This window comes from Lonchura striata, chromosome 3, assembly GCF_046129695.1.
Source record: "Lonchura striata isolate bLonStr1 chromosome 3, bLonStr1.mat, whole genome shotgun sequence".
Lineage (NCBI taxonomy): Eukaryota > Metazoa > Chordata > Aves > Passeriformes > Estrildidae > Lonchura > Lonchura striata.
Window position 1 is genome coordinate 12,876,257 of NC_134605.1, and position 16,723 is coordinate 12,892,979.

Consider the following 16,723-nt stretch of genomic DNA (forward strand, 5'->3'; position numbering starts at 1 on the left):
TACATAACTTGTTGCAAGCACTGCCCCAGATTTAAGCACTTTGTAACACAGGGAACATACTTGCCAATGTGATCCCCTCAGGCCACCTAAAGTCACAATTAAAGTATTTATTTAAGATAAAAGCTTTGTATTGAATTAGAAATTGATCTTCCACTTGACCTGATAGTATTGTTTTATGTATTCATGTACAGGTCTCTTCAGAAACCTCTCCCACTAGTGCACTGGCCAGAGTGTGTCACTGAATCATTTCTATACACGCAGAAATAATACTTGGAAATATAATTCCCTGCATTTGTGGAACTCAGGGTGACTGGGACAGGCACCAATTCTCTTGTCATCTCCCAGCTCTTTGTTAAGCAATTTCTCTCACCTACCAACTGTATATAAACAGTGCCAGGTATAATACCCTATCCATTATGCATTGCTTACATGCAGTTCATGAAGTCTAAAACACAAACCAGACAAATAGAGAATGTGTTCCTCCAGAGCTGCATCATACCATTTATGCACAAGATAAAAGATTTTCAGGTGAATTCCTCTCTTTCCTTGCAACTTTTCCCCTTTTGATCTTATTCTATACTTTCTAATCCAAATTATGTGCTAAAACCACAAGAACAATGAATCCACTAAAGAATCAGTGGAGGTGACATCCTACAGAGATGCTGGTTCCTGATGGATTACTCTATCAAAGAATTTCTGAGAGAGATTTTTAGTTTTCTATTTCTTTACATCTACATTATCTGTGTTACATATGCATTTGTGCCTGAGCTCCCATCACAGCTGCTTCTCCCAGTGTTACTGAAGGTATGTACACATATGTAAATGTATATGTGTGTGTATGTATTCATTAATGGATGGCTGCTTTCCAGCAGAGACCATGGGCTCTTTGCTGTGTTGTCTTTTGATCTGCTGGCATTGTGACAGCACATCATGGATAGTAATATTCACAACAGAACTGTCCCAGGTTTACCAGACCGACAGTAAACATTTTACAGAGAGAAGGAAATAAAGAAGTCTTAAAATAATATTCCAGTATTGATTTTGGGGGATGTCTTAAAAATCTGTATTAGTTTCCAATATTCCAATTTGCCCTACAAAAGATACCTTTTTCTGGAGACTTGTATTGCACTAATCTCTACATACATGGAGTATGTTTCAGTCATTTTTAGGTACTAATGGCTGAAATACATGCTCTGGAAATCAATTTACCCTGACACAGAAAGTCTGCATTGATTTGTTTCAAACATGCAGAACACAAAAAAGCTGCAGGCAATTCATTCACACAATAAATACGTTTGCTATCCTGGTGAATTTTTAAAAATCAGCAGGTTAGGTCTTTAATACTAATAAAAACTGATTATGGTGGTGAGAAAACAATTTTTTGATTGATGGAGTTTTATTAATGGAAAGTTTTTATTGTTGTATGTTTAATTTTGAAGCTACTGACATGAAATGTTATAAGTACTATGTATGACTGAATTAAAATTTTATTTTAGATAGTGCCAATCCCCAAAACCTCAGCCTGTCTCCTTCAATCATACGCTACACATTCAGCCATCCAGTTGGCACTGACACAGGATTTATATCAGGTCTCCTATACAGATCTAAAAAAATCCTCTGAATTCACATATGAAAATGGTTTGATGTTTGTGGCACAACTTATACAATTGATTGAGACTGCACTGAAGATATTCACAATAAATTCATAATTGCACCTTGAAAAGGTAACTATATATTATCAATTTTGGTATTATTTATCATTATGAAACACTCCTCACTTCATTTCCCACAGCCACAAAAAACCTAGACTAGTCTTTAATTACTTTGATTCAACGTGTATGTCCAAAAAGGGATAAGCACCACAGGAATAATTAAAGCACAACAGAAAATGGGATGGCTAAAGGAATTACTGAACACAACAAACACAAAGCACAACTATGATGTGGGAACTGACTTTCCACCTTTCATCAAACAATTTCTCCAGAAGGAAACAGGGTCAATACAATGAATGTAGCATGGCCTCAAAAGAGTCTTTCTTTCTCTGGACTTCGGTGTGTCCACTCTGATGCCCTAAAATAGACCTCTGCTTGCTACTGAACACAAGCTGAGCATGAATATGCAAAGGGAGCCTTGTGTTACCCTGCTAGCAGAGAGGGAATGAATGGAGACATGTAAAGGACACTGGCAGGATATTTTTGGGTCCCACCAGATCACTACTTGTTTTCCTTTTCAAGGCCATTTGTATTGAGAGTAACTTAAAACATCTTTAAATTATTCAGAGAGACTAGGCCTTCATGCAGCTGACAAACAATTAGGGAGCATTAAATTTACCTTTGGAGGCTTTCCATAGCTCTCCAGTGGGGTGTCTGGCAGGGCTGGATCACCAGGACCTGTTTCTCTTCTTGTGCAGTCCATGGGTAAATTCAGAGAGGAAGCTGGATGCTTCTTTCCTGCACAGAGACAGTTTCCAAATTAGTTTTGTACAGCACAAATTCAACTGCAATGAAGATTTATATTTCTAACTGTAGAAAAAGTGGTACTCGCCAATGCCAAAGAAAGGCAACAAGTTGAAGATGGTTTTGAATGTTTTTGTTCTTTCCTCCAGATAGAAAGAGCAGCTTTTAAAATCCATTCCAATGTTATTTGGAACAAACCCAAAGAAATATAATGGTATATATAAATTCACCTTTGAGTCAGCATCTCGTGTTTCAGCACGTCTAGTCACAGCATCTTTCAGAACAGTAAATCATCCATATGCTTCATGCACATCATTTACCTTCTCAGTAAATCAGAAGATGGATGCTAAAATCCACAAAGCAACCTTTAAAATTCCCCTGGTTTTTTTAGCAGGTTTTATTGGTACTGATGGCTGAGCATATTTTGTAATGGCAGATGGCAACTTCTCCCTTATAATTCAGACAAACAAGCAACTAGAAATAAGAAAGAGGCTATCACAGAAGGAACTTTTGCAGCAGTTAGCAGTAATGTTCCAAACTAATGTTGAAAAAATATATGTAGATACAATAAAGAAGAAAAAACTCCTTGTCATTATAATTTAAAGAAGTATGGGAGAGATATAAAAGCATCACATGGGTCCCAATCTCATAAGAACCTCAAAATTATGCCTTTGTTTTAAGGAAAATGGGTGGGGTTGGGTAGATTTTTTGTTTGGTTGGGGATTTTTGCCACTGGGAAATAATCTCAGCATCAAGCTTCCAATAAAACAGATTTACTTAGCTAAAGGAAAACAGCCAGGAATCATTATGAATGTACACAGTAACTGGTGTCTTTTTGAGCTTTTTTATCAACCTCATCCTTTGAACTTTTCTTTAGATAAATTCTTCAGATTAAGGGAGCATAACTGACACAGCTTGCTAAATGTCATATAGTGCATTATCATGCTTCTTTACTTCTGTACACTCAAACAGCAAATTTTTATAGGTTTTAGGCCTGCTGCTGCCATTTTACTTGTGTGGACTATGAGCCACACATATCAATAATGTTCAATAACAGTTGTTGCTTGTCTTTGGGACCCTCCAAACCAAGTGATGGCATTCAGTCCTTAATCATCCTCACATCTCGTCCCATCATAGTATGATGATCCCTCTTATTACAAGAGCACGGTTAATAGAGCAAAACTTAAAAAGCACAGAGATATTTACACTTTGAGCTTGATAATAATGTTTTGCTATGTAATTCTCTTTGTTTGGTTGGGGTTTTGTTACAAAATTGAGGCGAGCATCACCAGCCAGCTTTGAGTGTGTTAATCCTGCCACCACTCCCTCTGACTTTCAACTAGATTTGCATATCCACTGCCATCCCAGACCTTCAGAATCACAGCTTTAATACCATAAACATATTTTTCCAAAAGTATTCATAGTCAAAAATCATCTGCTTCATACTCACAGCATGTCCTTTTCACTGTCTGCATCTAAGCACTCTGGTTTAAACCTGACCATTTCTGTTCATATTTTATGGACAGCATATTTTCAAACCTTCTAGAGGTCAAGAAGGAAAGAGAATTTTCTGTGTTTCTAAACAATCCCTCTGATGACAGTTGTAAATATTAATAATTAGGTGAAGAGCTATACCTGTTCTTGTTGAGGGTTCTGAATGTAATCGGATTTCTCCCTGCCATTAGGCTAGGGAGAAAATTAACCCCATAATTCATCTGGAGAATAAGAATTTTAGGAACACTGAGTTTGTTGCTTGTGACTGAGCTAAAGGGATGCCAGCTTTGAAACGTTTGTTCTTGTCTAGTCCTGACTTCTTTATTTGACTTTGAGCTTCTACATTAAGCAAATATATTTTTCAAGGTGCATTTTATAAATTAAAAAAGTAAATGAATGTGAGGTATGTGATCGAAATCAATTTATCTTGCATCTTGAAATGTAGCTGTGAGTCTCAATACTTGAGTAAGGCAGTGTCTTCATCATATCATTCCTTCAAGTTCAAGCACAAGGAGGACATAAATTATCAATGATTCCAACCTCCTGGCCTGATTGTATTAAAAAGCTACTTAAAAAAAAATAATAATAGCATTAATTACCCAAAAACCCTAAAATCATGCATTTATTAAGCTATGAAGTATTTTGTAAGATAAACAGAAGTATACTGGAATAATTTCTCATAGCAGTAGAATTTAGTCATTTAGGACAGGAATCATAGAACACAATTTCCAAATAAATGTTCACCCAGAAATCTGGGAGGCAGAAGGTGCCTTCAGGAATAGCACCCAGTCTTCACACCATGGTCCCGAGCAGCAAATGGTTCTGCAGACTTTAGGAGGAAGTAAATGAGCCTCAAGCTGAGTTCCAGAGTAGAAGGTGCTGTCAATCCCTTTGTATTAAGGACAGAGGTTTCCTCCTTCCCAGTGCATTTTTGTAAGCACATTTCTCTTTTTTTTCCTACTTTTGGTTGACATTCTACTTCCACACTATACAAATACTTTGTGCTTAAAAATAACAGTAGTTAACTGTAGCATTTGTATTAAAATGTCTTCCAGGAAATTAATCTAAATAGAATGGATTGTTTTGCTATCACTGTTGAACATTCATTCTCTAAAGAAGCAAAAGAACATCAAGAAATTTGATTTCCAAGTGTAATCTCTGAGGGGACCTATTGAGATTAGCATTTCTTGTATAGTTTGGGTTTGCAGCTCTTTGACACAGACACATTAAACTCTCTTCTTCACATGGAGTGAGAGTATACATCCTCTCCAGATGCCCCAGGAGCATTACTGCTCTTTCTTCACTGTGTCAGCTCACTCAAGCAGAGGTTATGAATTGGTCAATTTTACCATGCTGCCTCTGAAACATGAAATTTTAATCCTTACCTAATTGATTTCATAGCAAATCCCACCCATTCTGTGGGATTCTTCCTGGATGTTTTAAGACACTAGAACTTGCAGCACTAGGGACTCCCAGAAGAACTCTAGAGACAGCAAAAACACCTAGAAGGTAGCAAATAACTTCTTTCGCTTCTTGTCTTGCTATTCCTAGTGGAGGTGCCCCACCATCCAAAGCCTCAGACCCCCAGATCTGTGAGGTTCTACAGCAGCTTCTCCCCTACACCCTGGTTAGTGGCTACACAGCAGCCAAAGATATACAAAGAGGGCCAAAGCTCTCTTTTTAGTCAGCACTAACATTCTGGAGAACAGTGATTTTTTAGTGGGACAACTTCTTGCATTTTTATTCACAGAAAGTCTCCAAAACCCCAGAATAGATAGCAGGACTTAGAGAGGAGGATGAGTAATTCAGTGGGTTGTGTTTAGTAAGTGAATAATGATATTCTTACTTAGAGAAGCATGTTTCCTATGTTTGTTCCTCATCTGATGGCAAACTGCCTGTAATTACTGTTATTGTACCACTGGAGAGCAGGGGGACAGGAAGCAGTAGAGTTGATAAGATTAACTAATTAGACTTCTAGTGGACATGCAAACAAACTCTGAAGGCAAAGAGCTGTTCAGGCAGACTGAAAACCAGGCTTCAGCCCTCCCACTAGTCCTGGCTTCCAAGCCCACACGTGCTGGCCTGGACACTGATCTGTGCTCCATATTAAGCCACAATGATACTTGACTAGATCCCACACTGTGTTTGATACGTTGCTGGGCAACTGAAATTCATTTAGCAGAATTTAATTTCCTTTATATTACTTTTACTCTCTAACATACAGGGCTGAGTAACAAATTCAAACACTGTGCTACCAGGAAACAATTTGATTTCTGTTAAACTTTGCTCTGGAGTAAGTATAAAAACAACCAGAAGAAAGAAAGGAGGGAGGGTGGTGCAATACAGACCAACATTTTGACCTAGCTTTAAGTTACAGCGAAGCAATAGAATGTCACAGTATGCTAATTATTTAATCAACCCACATCTTCTCTGCTGTTCATGTATTATTCTGACTACCAATCGAACACCATCTGCCCTCACAGAAAAATGTTCCTGCAACATAAAGAATATTTAGCTGGCAAGAAACTATCACCATGTTCACACTAGAAAGTCTTGAACCTGAGAAAGCTTGAGGAACTTTGAGTATTCAGAAAAACTCCTGCTCTCTCTTAGCCTTCTTCTGGAGAAATGGATGATTTCCATTTGAATTTCAAATAATAAAATGGTTTCCTTAATGGATAGGAAGCCAAATATTGGAATCCAGCATTCCTTTTAATGAAGAATTTCTGTCACTTAGAGAAGCGTGGGAAGCAGCAGCAAGGAGAGGGAAGGAGGAGGAGGGGAGGTGGCTCTGGCTCCTCTCATCCTCTCCCCTCTGGCAGCGTTTCCCTCTGGGGTCTCCTGCCTGGTCACCAGGCTGGCCCTGGATAGGTTCAGGCTGGAACCAGTGCTCCCCTCCCCAGATCCTGTCAGGAACCCTTTGGGAACCTGCTTCTTAACTCTGGGAAAAGACCCTCTCACTTTATTAATTCTCACCCTTTACTGGATTGCAAATCCTACCAGGGTATGCATTTTATAAGGTCTCAAACAGGGAAACAATGGGCTTTTTCCATGAGAGCCTGATAAAATACTACAGGGAAAGGATTTTGTTTAGCAAGTGGGGAATCTAAGGGGATGTTTACCTTAACAGATAAAATTAAGTGTGAAATATTGCAAAGTTCATTGAATATCATAAAATGTATGCCAAAGGAGGACAGAATTACTTACATTTTAATTTTTAACTACTAAAATAGATACACAATCATGACATTTTATGCTAAACTGTTCCAGTTGGAAGTGCAACACAGTTGACCTCTTCATTCTTCTCCAATCAAGCGCTGCCTATTAAGGAATCCCAAACAGGTACAAGGATTTCATGTGCTATGACAAATACCAAGTACATAGGCAGCCAAAATGTCTTTGGGTGCTGTTTAGATGCAGTATTTGGAAACAGTCCCACCCTCCTTAGTTAATAGATGACTTAACAGGGTGATGTTGAGTCGCTGCCTCACACCCTTCTGTCTCACAGCCTGTCATGGAGCACCTAAGCCCACACCTCACCTGCCAGAGCAGCAGACAGCTTTAGGGCAATGCTCCCTATACCAGTGAAGAGCCATTGATAAAGCATGGATGGATCCACCTACCAGAATAAAAAAAATGGGCCACGGAATAAAAAAAAGGGCCTCGACATCTCTGTTGTCCTTAATCTGAATTCCTTGGAGCAGGCCCAAGGATTTCCAGTGGGACTGGAATTTGGCCCAGTGTGCCACACTCCCATAAAACACAACTGTCTATTGGTTAAACAATGCCAAGCATGTCTCAGCCAGATGCCTGTTTACTGACTACTGAGAGAGAAAAGAAGCTCTCAGATGCTATTGCTTGGCTTTGCAGGATGTAGGACATTAATTATGTACAAATGAAATGATCACAAAACAGAGATGAGCCACATAACTTGGTTTGGCTGCAATTCCTGCCATATGAAAAAAAAAAAATTACTGCACAGGCCTTGGTGAACATTCAGTCTGCATTAAAAAATAAATTATTTTGTTATCTATTTGCTTAAGATAGTTCTTCACTTTCTTCTGCTATAAGGGATAATGGACCATAAAATTATTGTCCATTTAGCACAAACACTTTCTGCAGTAAAGGAAGAATTTTTCCAAGAAAACACTGTTGTGCTAAAAATGTCTTTTCTTTCCTAGAAACAGAAAAGTCCAGCAACATGAGATGGCATCCACTGAGAAAGCACAGCTGAGGGAATTGTGGCAGGGTTACATTAAAGCATGGTATGCCTTCCCCTGCCCGACTCAATCCAGAGCCCAGGCCTTGCAGGTGCCCTTTACCCATGCACAGGGCAAACCCATCTCTGCCAGGCTGTGCTGGGCCCACCAGGGTCCCTCCCTCCCCATGGGGGAGAGCAGCAGGATGGGGAGCTGAGCTGGGGCAGAGGAGGCAGAGCCTGCTGGTGTCCCCAGGGCCCTGACCACACTCCCATTTCAAGACACAACCACTCCCCCCACCATGCTATTGGTCCCACTCCCTAGCACTGATGTGCAGTTTTTCTTCCTGCAGCAACATTTTGCTTCTATTTGTGCCAAGAAGGCAGCAAAGGTCACACAAAAACCACCTTGAGCAATGAGTCCCTGTGCCTTCATACCATCTCCATTAAAATGTTTCTCCTAATTTTGAACCCTAATTTTTTCTATTTGCCATGAAGAGCAGATGTTCCTGCTCTCTGAACAAGTTTTTGTGCATTTCAGGATTGAAGCATTTCACTTCTCAGTCTCTTTTGTTTTTCAGTCTTCGCTGGACTAATTGGCCCATACCTGCTCTGAATGCAGTGTCCCAGATTAGATGGATACTCCACTAGCTGGTGTTTGTGAATAAATGTTTTGGAATATACTCCTATAAAGTTAAAGAACTCCAAAATATTTTTATTGGTATCCTTATAGTGCAGAGTCCTGCTTTGCACATGACAATACCACCTTGTGGTTTTGCAGATCTTTTTTTTAAGCATCATATTTTATTACCTTGTGTTGTTCATTCATTTATTCCAGCCCAAGACCATGATCTTGATTTTGTCCTAGATGAATTTCCTGGTTTTTGCTTTTCTTTCCCAGGCCATTTTTTCCTATTTGTTGATAACATCTGGCATTTAAACCCTGCCCTTTACAGATCCTGAAGCCTCTTATAATTTGCAGATGTAATAAGCACAGGCCTTTGCCCAGCACTGGCTATTAACAAACCCATTAAAGACCTGCTCCAGAGCAGACAATGATGGAAAGCTTGTGATGTAATGTCTGCTGCCACTGCTGCCTTCCAGAGATGCTTCTCATCCAGCTGAGCATCAGCTCAGGCCCATCTCCAGGCTTTTCAGTGTTTTCCCAGCTTTCTTAACTAGAATGCTGTATCACAATGCCAGAGCCTTGAAAATCAAGATAAAACACATCTATGGCTTCTTCTCTGGCCACTCTTTTCTAGAATAAAATGAGCTTGGTGTGATGTAGCTTCTTTTATTTTATTTTTTTTTCTTTGTTGTTATTTTTAGATCAGTCAGTTCTCTGGTGAGTGTTTTCAGGCTGTTTTTGGAATTCATCCCAAAAGTTTTGAGCTGGTGCAAAGGCTTTAAAATTCCCTAACGCTGCTCCCCACAAATGCTCTTCTTAAAAACAGGCACTGTCCTGGCTTTTTCCCAATCTGCTAGTATCTTGCCTGTCCACAACTGTTAAGAGCAATCCTGCATCACATCTCTGTATCATTCAGACATGCAGTTCACCAGGCTTACTTAATCTTAAAATATTCTGCTTAAGTCTCTGCTTACACTTTCCCTGCCCTAAGCTCATTTTATCCCTTTGCCACCAGCATTAACTCCATAAGCATCTGTTCCCTGTGGCTCTCTTTCAGCAAGCACAAACACTGAACCAGCATCAAACACCCAGTTCCTGAGGGTCATCTGTACACAGCACTTCTTTTCCATGAGGAGCAAGTCCAATTTTTCCTGGGCTTCCTACAACTAATGGCATAATGATTTTTTTCTTGTATCAGGTAGCCTTTAATAATTTCAGGGGATGAAATATGACCTCCAGAAGACCTTTTGAAAAACTTCACGAGAGCTGGTTTAAAGGGATGCTGTTTCTAGAACACCTCAGCTCAAGAAAGCAACATATGGAGATGAACAGAACAAGGGAAGAGAAAAACAATCCTATAAAACTCAGATGCTGCTGAGCACCTCCCTCTCATCAAATTCAGCCAGAAGTCAGGAAAGAAGGTGCTCAGTGTAGCCATTCCCCTACTGCCAAGACACCGATCAGAGGTCAGAAAAGTCTCTGGGGTATGTAGTCTGAGCCACAAGAAAATATGAAAGAAAGAATTTGTTTTAAAGATAGTAAAAAGGGGAAGAAAAATGCAAACCCACGCCCCCCTTTCTTGAACTTTCTTTAATGACAGCGAGATGTTTCTTTCCCAGCAAAAGCTGACTGCTACTCCTGCCACGCCTGATGTCAGCTGGAGGAACAGATGGCTCAATGGTTCATTTCAAACTGTTCATTCAGCCAAACAGCACAAATGGCATTAATTGCCTCACAGTACGAGCAGGGAATGGAGCACTCTGCGTGTCCTCGCTGTGAATGACTGGGGCTCCTCATCACCATTCCCATTGGACAGGTCAGCCAGGAATTATCTGCATCCTGGGAAAGGTGGGACTGGGCTAGAGGGAGCACAGCACAAGAAAATGCCTGAGTTACTCTGCAGGTAACAGGAGATGCCCAAAGGCTGACAAAGCCTTTGACGTGGCTTTGGAATGGATTCTCAGCACAGTGCTGAACTCGGGGTCCTCATAAAACAGGAAAGCTGGACAGGACAGAATGCACATCAAACCAATATGATTAATGCAACGTTCTCCCTTTATTAGAGAGAAGATGGCAGTTTATATACATTTCTATATAGTTTACAGTTTACAAAGGCACTTTCACTGGCAAGCCAACATTGTTTGTCTTTGTCCTAAGGTGGCCTAAACCTCACACTATAAACCTATACTACTTCACACCCAGACAGCCCAGTGCTTCCCATCACACCTCAATAAAGTTTCTAAGTGTGCCACAAGCTCTTCATTTCTAACAGTGTCAGAGGCTGGAAGGCCTCACAAGGCCCAGATCTGAGGCTCAAATCTCATTCCAGACACAAATCATGCCCTCTCTCTCTCAGAAACGCTGCAACACAGTGCAACTTGCTGAAGTGTCACTCTGTAACATGGCCCCTGCATCCAAGAACTGAAAAAACACATGTAACCAGACAGCTTGAAACAAGTTATCCCAAATATATCTTTTCTTTGTTTCTGTAAGCTGGGAACCTTTTATCTGTTTCATTTACTACTACACATGTGCACAATCAGCTGAAAAGTTCATACCAAAGGTGAGTCCAGGCAAAAAGCTCTCCTTTAGGTTTTATTGCTCTAAACCTTGCCAATAAGTGATTTATTAGATGCTCGATAACCTGCTTAAAAGTCCTGGCCCGTTGCTCACCTCATACAAGTGAAATGTGTTAGCGTTTCGGCTGCTAAAGGCATTTTATTTTTTTTTTTTGACCAAGGGAAAAACATTGAAGAATTGCTACATGAGACCAGAAGTTTAAGGATACAGGTTTCCAGAATACAGAATACAATCACTGATGTTTCTCTCTTGTCCACTGAATATATTTTCATTGTTTCCACAACTTTAGTAAAATACAATCCCAGGAAAAGACTAACCTTACTCTCCAAGAGGCTGTTGAAGTTCCTGCTACAAAACATCCAGGCAAGTCCTGCTGCTATTTCCTTTTCTCTGCTTTAGAAGGCAAAAACTACTGTCATTTCACCACCACAGGCAAAACATCTGCACCATACCTAAATGCATTGCATTGCTGCTTGAGCCCCTCCTCCATGAAAAAAACCATGACAAGACAAGGAGGAAACTAAAAATAAAAAGCAACACATGTGCAAAGCCAGACCTACAGTGACCTATTGTGGTGTAACTCTCCCTAAACTGGCAGCAGACCTGTTCATTGTAAATGGGTGACACCTGAAGGGTGACTCTTGCTCTACCTCTCCTGCTTGGTGGAGACTCCACACCTTCTTTCACTGCTTGCTTTGAGCTGGCCTGAGACCTCACAGGTTTCTAATGGAGAGAGGCTCTTCGCTGTTTTTCCTCAGAAGTCAGCAGAAGGGAAAGGATACCTGATTGCATCTAACTAATGGGAAAAAAAGGACATATTTTGTACCACTAGTTTTCTTCCCTCTTGCAAAGCTTTGGGGGAAAACCTCCTGGATCTGAGTTTCTTTCACACTGTTCTGTAGCTCTAAAAGAAGTGCAGAAAAATTCCTAGAGTCCAGTCTTCTCCCAAGAAGAAGTTTGGACTTGGTGCTCTGTACCTCTCTGCTTCAGTCAAGCTCTCTTGGCAGTGCTGGCAGCTCCTCGTGCAGCACCAGGAACACCCTGACCCTTGTGCTTGCCCTGGGGCCTCCCCACATTGTGACTCCTCCCAGTAACAGTGACATGCCCTGCTGTTTTCCCTTCCAGAAGCATCTCATATGGCACATTTAGGTGCTCAAATTTGGAGCACTCTTCATTTGGTCTTCCTTCTTTGGAAACAGGACCTTACCAGGATTCTGACTTCTGCTTCAGTTCTTCTCATCCCTGTGGACAAGGTGGCCTTCTTTCTGCTCATGGGCTAATTCCACCAAACATTCCCATGCCTGCAGTTCAGGTGAGCTGTTTCACAAAGCTTGGAAACACATCAAGAGCTTCTGCTCCTCCATCTCTGAATGATCCCTCCATCCTTTGGACTCAAGCAAGCAGCTTCTGAAGTTTCTGGAGAACTTCCAGCTTGTAGCAGGAATTAATTCAGACACTAATTTATTCCTTTGGGGCTCTTTTCCTGGGTTAGCTGCATTTAACTGCATTCCACCCAACTCTGACAATGGCTGATAATACCCATGTGGGAGAATGGGAGGGAGAAATGAAGCACAAAGCAGCCTGAAGGATCTGGAATGGCAGAAGAGGCAATGCAAATTACCACTAGCTCCTGCCCTGCTCTGGGAGAGAGCAACAGAGCAGATGTAAGCCAAGCTTCACACCTGCAACCTCAAATGTAATTTTTTTAGTTAATTTAAAGATGTCCTTTAATTTAACAGGGAAGGAGTGAGACCATGCTTAGGAGCAGTTTATTTCAATATTTAAGTCATAGTGCTGTGTTCAGTGATGTCTAAGAAACATGAGCAGTGAGAAAACCTGGCTTATTCTCCAGTTACTCAGCATAGGCTGAACCAGAGGAACCCACAAGGCTTTTATTCACAGAGACACCTCCTGACTGATCATCCATTTCTTGATGCTCCAAAGGGCTTTTCTGGAGAGGTCTTCCCTGTTGAGCCCAGCTCCAAACTGCTGCAAGGCCAGGTATGCTCCCCTCCCTTCAAATTCTTCCCCAGGCTAAAAGAGCATTATGTCTGTGATTAAGCTAATGAGTGGAGCCAGACCAACACACAGAATAACGTTGGAGAGGGAAATGTGATTGTTCATGCTACAGAGATAGTCAGCAGAGAACATGGCATGGAGTAACTTAGAGGTTTTTGTTGCAATGAGCTGCTGTGATTCTTCCAGCCTCACCAAATAATTTAGAAGCCCCCCTTATCAAGGAATTTCTCAAAAACCTTGTAAAAGTGCAAATAAATTACATTAACTCATTTATCCATGTCATATCTAGGCTTGTGACTTCATACAAAACTGATTCTGCTTTTGCTACTTTGATTTTAAAAACATACATTTTTATAACTAAATATTATTTACTAACATATTAATTAAATGTCATTGAGGGCTTTTGACACATGACACCCAGGGCAAGTAAATAAAAGGGAAATTTCTGCTTCTTTGTTAGTAATAATAAGGTACTGGTAATGATTTTTCAGTTATGGTCCCAGCTACCAAGTAACCCTTTTCTAAAAGCATAAAGGAGGGGCTAATAAGAGACCTTACAGCATCCTGATAAACCTCTGCTTTAGCAGTTCTGGCAACATCTCTTTAGATTTATGCCACTGTCAGTGGTAAGGGTTTGACCCTGGAAATGTAATGTCATGTACAGCATGTAGGACTTCAGTGTGATTTTCCTGTTTTGTCTGAAGGAACAAGGCCAAATTCCTGTTTTTAGTTGCAGCTACATAATTATATTGTCAGCTGTTCCATGTTTACAATCCTGGTTTTGTCCTTTGTGTTGTTTTTCTGTACCTTACCTTCATCTCTCTCATGCCTTTTCCTGAAACTCCTGCACCTCTCTCACATAATCAAGTATTTATTCCTTAAGTACCACTCAATGTTATGGCCAGTCCCTCATCTCCATTCAGGTAACTAATTCCCATTACCAGCTCACACCTGTAAGTTGTTTATCATCCCAGAGCTGGTGGGCTCAGCCCAACTCCCAGTCCACCTGGTGAAACAAGCATCACTGAAGCGAATGGTTAATTAAAATACAACCAGCCCTGGGCTATTTAATTACCCTTTACTGTCAAGCTCAGCACAGAAGATGAGATTTTAAACCACAGGGACTGAACTATGTCTTGCAAAAGTGTGGGCAAAAGCACCCTGCTAGCCAGGAGGAGCTCTGGCTCCAGCAATACACGTGTATTTTAAAGCCTGTGTGGTGTTTTCCAGTCAGGCTTTGTGCCTCCCTCCTGGGCTGCAGCCCAGCTCAGCCAGCACACCAGCAGCACCTCCTCCTTCCCTGCAGGATTAAGGGTCACCTGGCATCTGCAAGGGGGTGGGGGGAAGATGAAGGCTCACCCCAGTGACTCCCCCATGGCACCAGCTCCCTTCCCAGTGCAGAACTGTGGCAGCTCTCTGAGCAGACTCCTGTCCCTGCTGTCTCCAGGCAGACAGCACTGGGACAGCCCAGCCAGCTGGGGGAGAGCAGGGGCTGACACTCCTCTCCCTCTCTGCACAGGCTGCTCCTACATCCCCCCATGATGGTTTCTCAACTGCCCCCTCCACAAACTGTTTCATCAGACACGCTTGGTTACCAAGCCCAAAAAAATCCCCAAACCCTGGAGAGTAACTCCTGGGGCTGAGGCCATGGAGCATGTCTAATGCAGAGCTGCAAAACCCTGGCAGCCTGTGACAGCACAGCTGTAAAGTAATTGTTAATTCTGCTGTTGTTAACAGGAATGCTCCAATTTCTCTCTCATGCGATTCGTCCCATGTTTCCCAATAACTGCTGCAAAACCAACAACCTGCCTCTTCACGGGAGGCAGCTCTCCAGTGTGGAAACAGACTGTCCTGAAGTCACCTTTCCCTCCCTCCTCCACATTAATACAGGCAGCAGCAGAAGGCTGGCTCCTATCCTGCAAGCACATTCTCAGAGAAAAAAAAAAAAAAAAAAGCCTTTTTGTAATCTTTGAAAGCAGCAACAAAATTTAACAGACTCTTATCCTGATTAGGTTTTGCCAGTGAAAAAATTATCCACTAGAACATGAACTCTTCAGCTGCAAGAACAATTTTCCTACAGAGACAGGTATGTCTTTCTCTTGGTCATCCATTAGTAGGATTTCCTTAGAAATTTTTGGGGCAGGAGATATGAAGGAGAAATTCTTGTCTAACATCTTAACACCAGTTATTTTTACCCTTGGGTTTGAATTTCCCAAAGCTAAGTGCTAATGCTTTGGCACCACTGTGTCAGCAGCCAGGGCCTGGAACAGCCAGACAGCTCTCATGCTATGGTATAGCACATTTAACACAGGATTAGTTGGCAGTAAACAATGACCAAAAAATGGATTCTTAAGAATACCATCACCCTCAGAAAGGTATGGTGCTGAGGGCAAAATGAACAGGAAATTGTTTTACTTTTGTTTTGTCGAGATGAGTAATTACTCATCATTGGTGCGTTCTTGTGAAAAAATGGCAAAATACTCATCCTGCAGAGACTGCATGCTGTCAAGTAAAAACAAGTAAAATACTGTATTTGCTAATGCCTCTCTTATTCAGTTTTTGTCAGAATTTGAACAAGGGTTGAACTGTTTAAAAAATCCCAACCCTTTAGATTCAATTTCTAAAACCTAGTGTCCCCACACAAATGCATTTGGTTCAGCCACCTCTCTAAAAACCTCATTATCACCAGGAGGATGGGCTCCAAATTAACTCATCTGGAGCCAGCAGTTGTCCTAGCAAACAAAGCATTTGTATCCATGAACACACATCCAGGATGGGCCAAACTCTGACCGTGGTGCTCACCATCCCCCAGTAACTAACTGCCTCTGGAACCAGTCTTGGACAAACCCCTGCACCAGGGAATTATTTGATAAAAAAGGGACCTTCACACCAGCACAGAGAAGAGCCCCCCCATATCAGCAAACCTGTTTGACCCCCTACCACAGGCTGCTATGCAGAATTCCTGCCTAGATCAGTGCTGGCTGATGAGGCTCCCTACTAAGGCAAGTAAGAATTTTTCAGGGCACAAAACCCTCGTGCACGAGCTCTCCAAGGCTCTGTGCTGGCAGCTCTGAGCACCTATTGAAGGCAGTGAAGAGGCATTTACACACTGCTTTGGCAATCACTGAGTTATAATTAGTAATCAACATCAGAAATGTGACACTGGTATATACATTTCAAATTTCCAAGTATGCTTGTCTTAGGAACAAACCCAGGTAGCTGATAAAAAAATCATGAGGACCTCAGTCTACAGTCTGGCCTTACTCCCATCAAGGCACTTTGCTTTTAATTTCAGTGTGGGAAGAAAAATATTTGCAGAGTTAAGGCTCTGGCACAAAACTCTTGCTG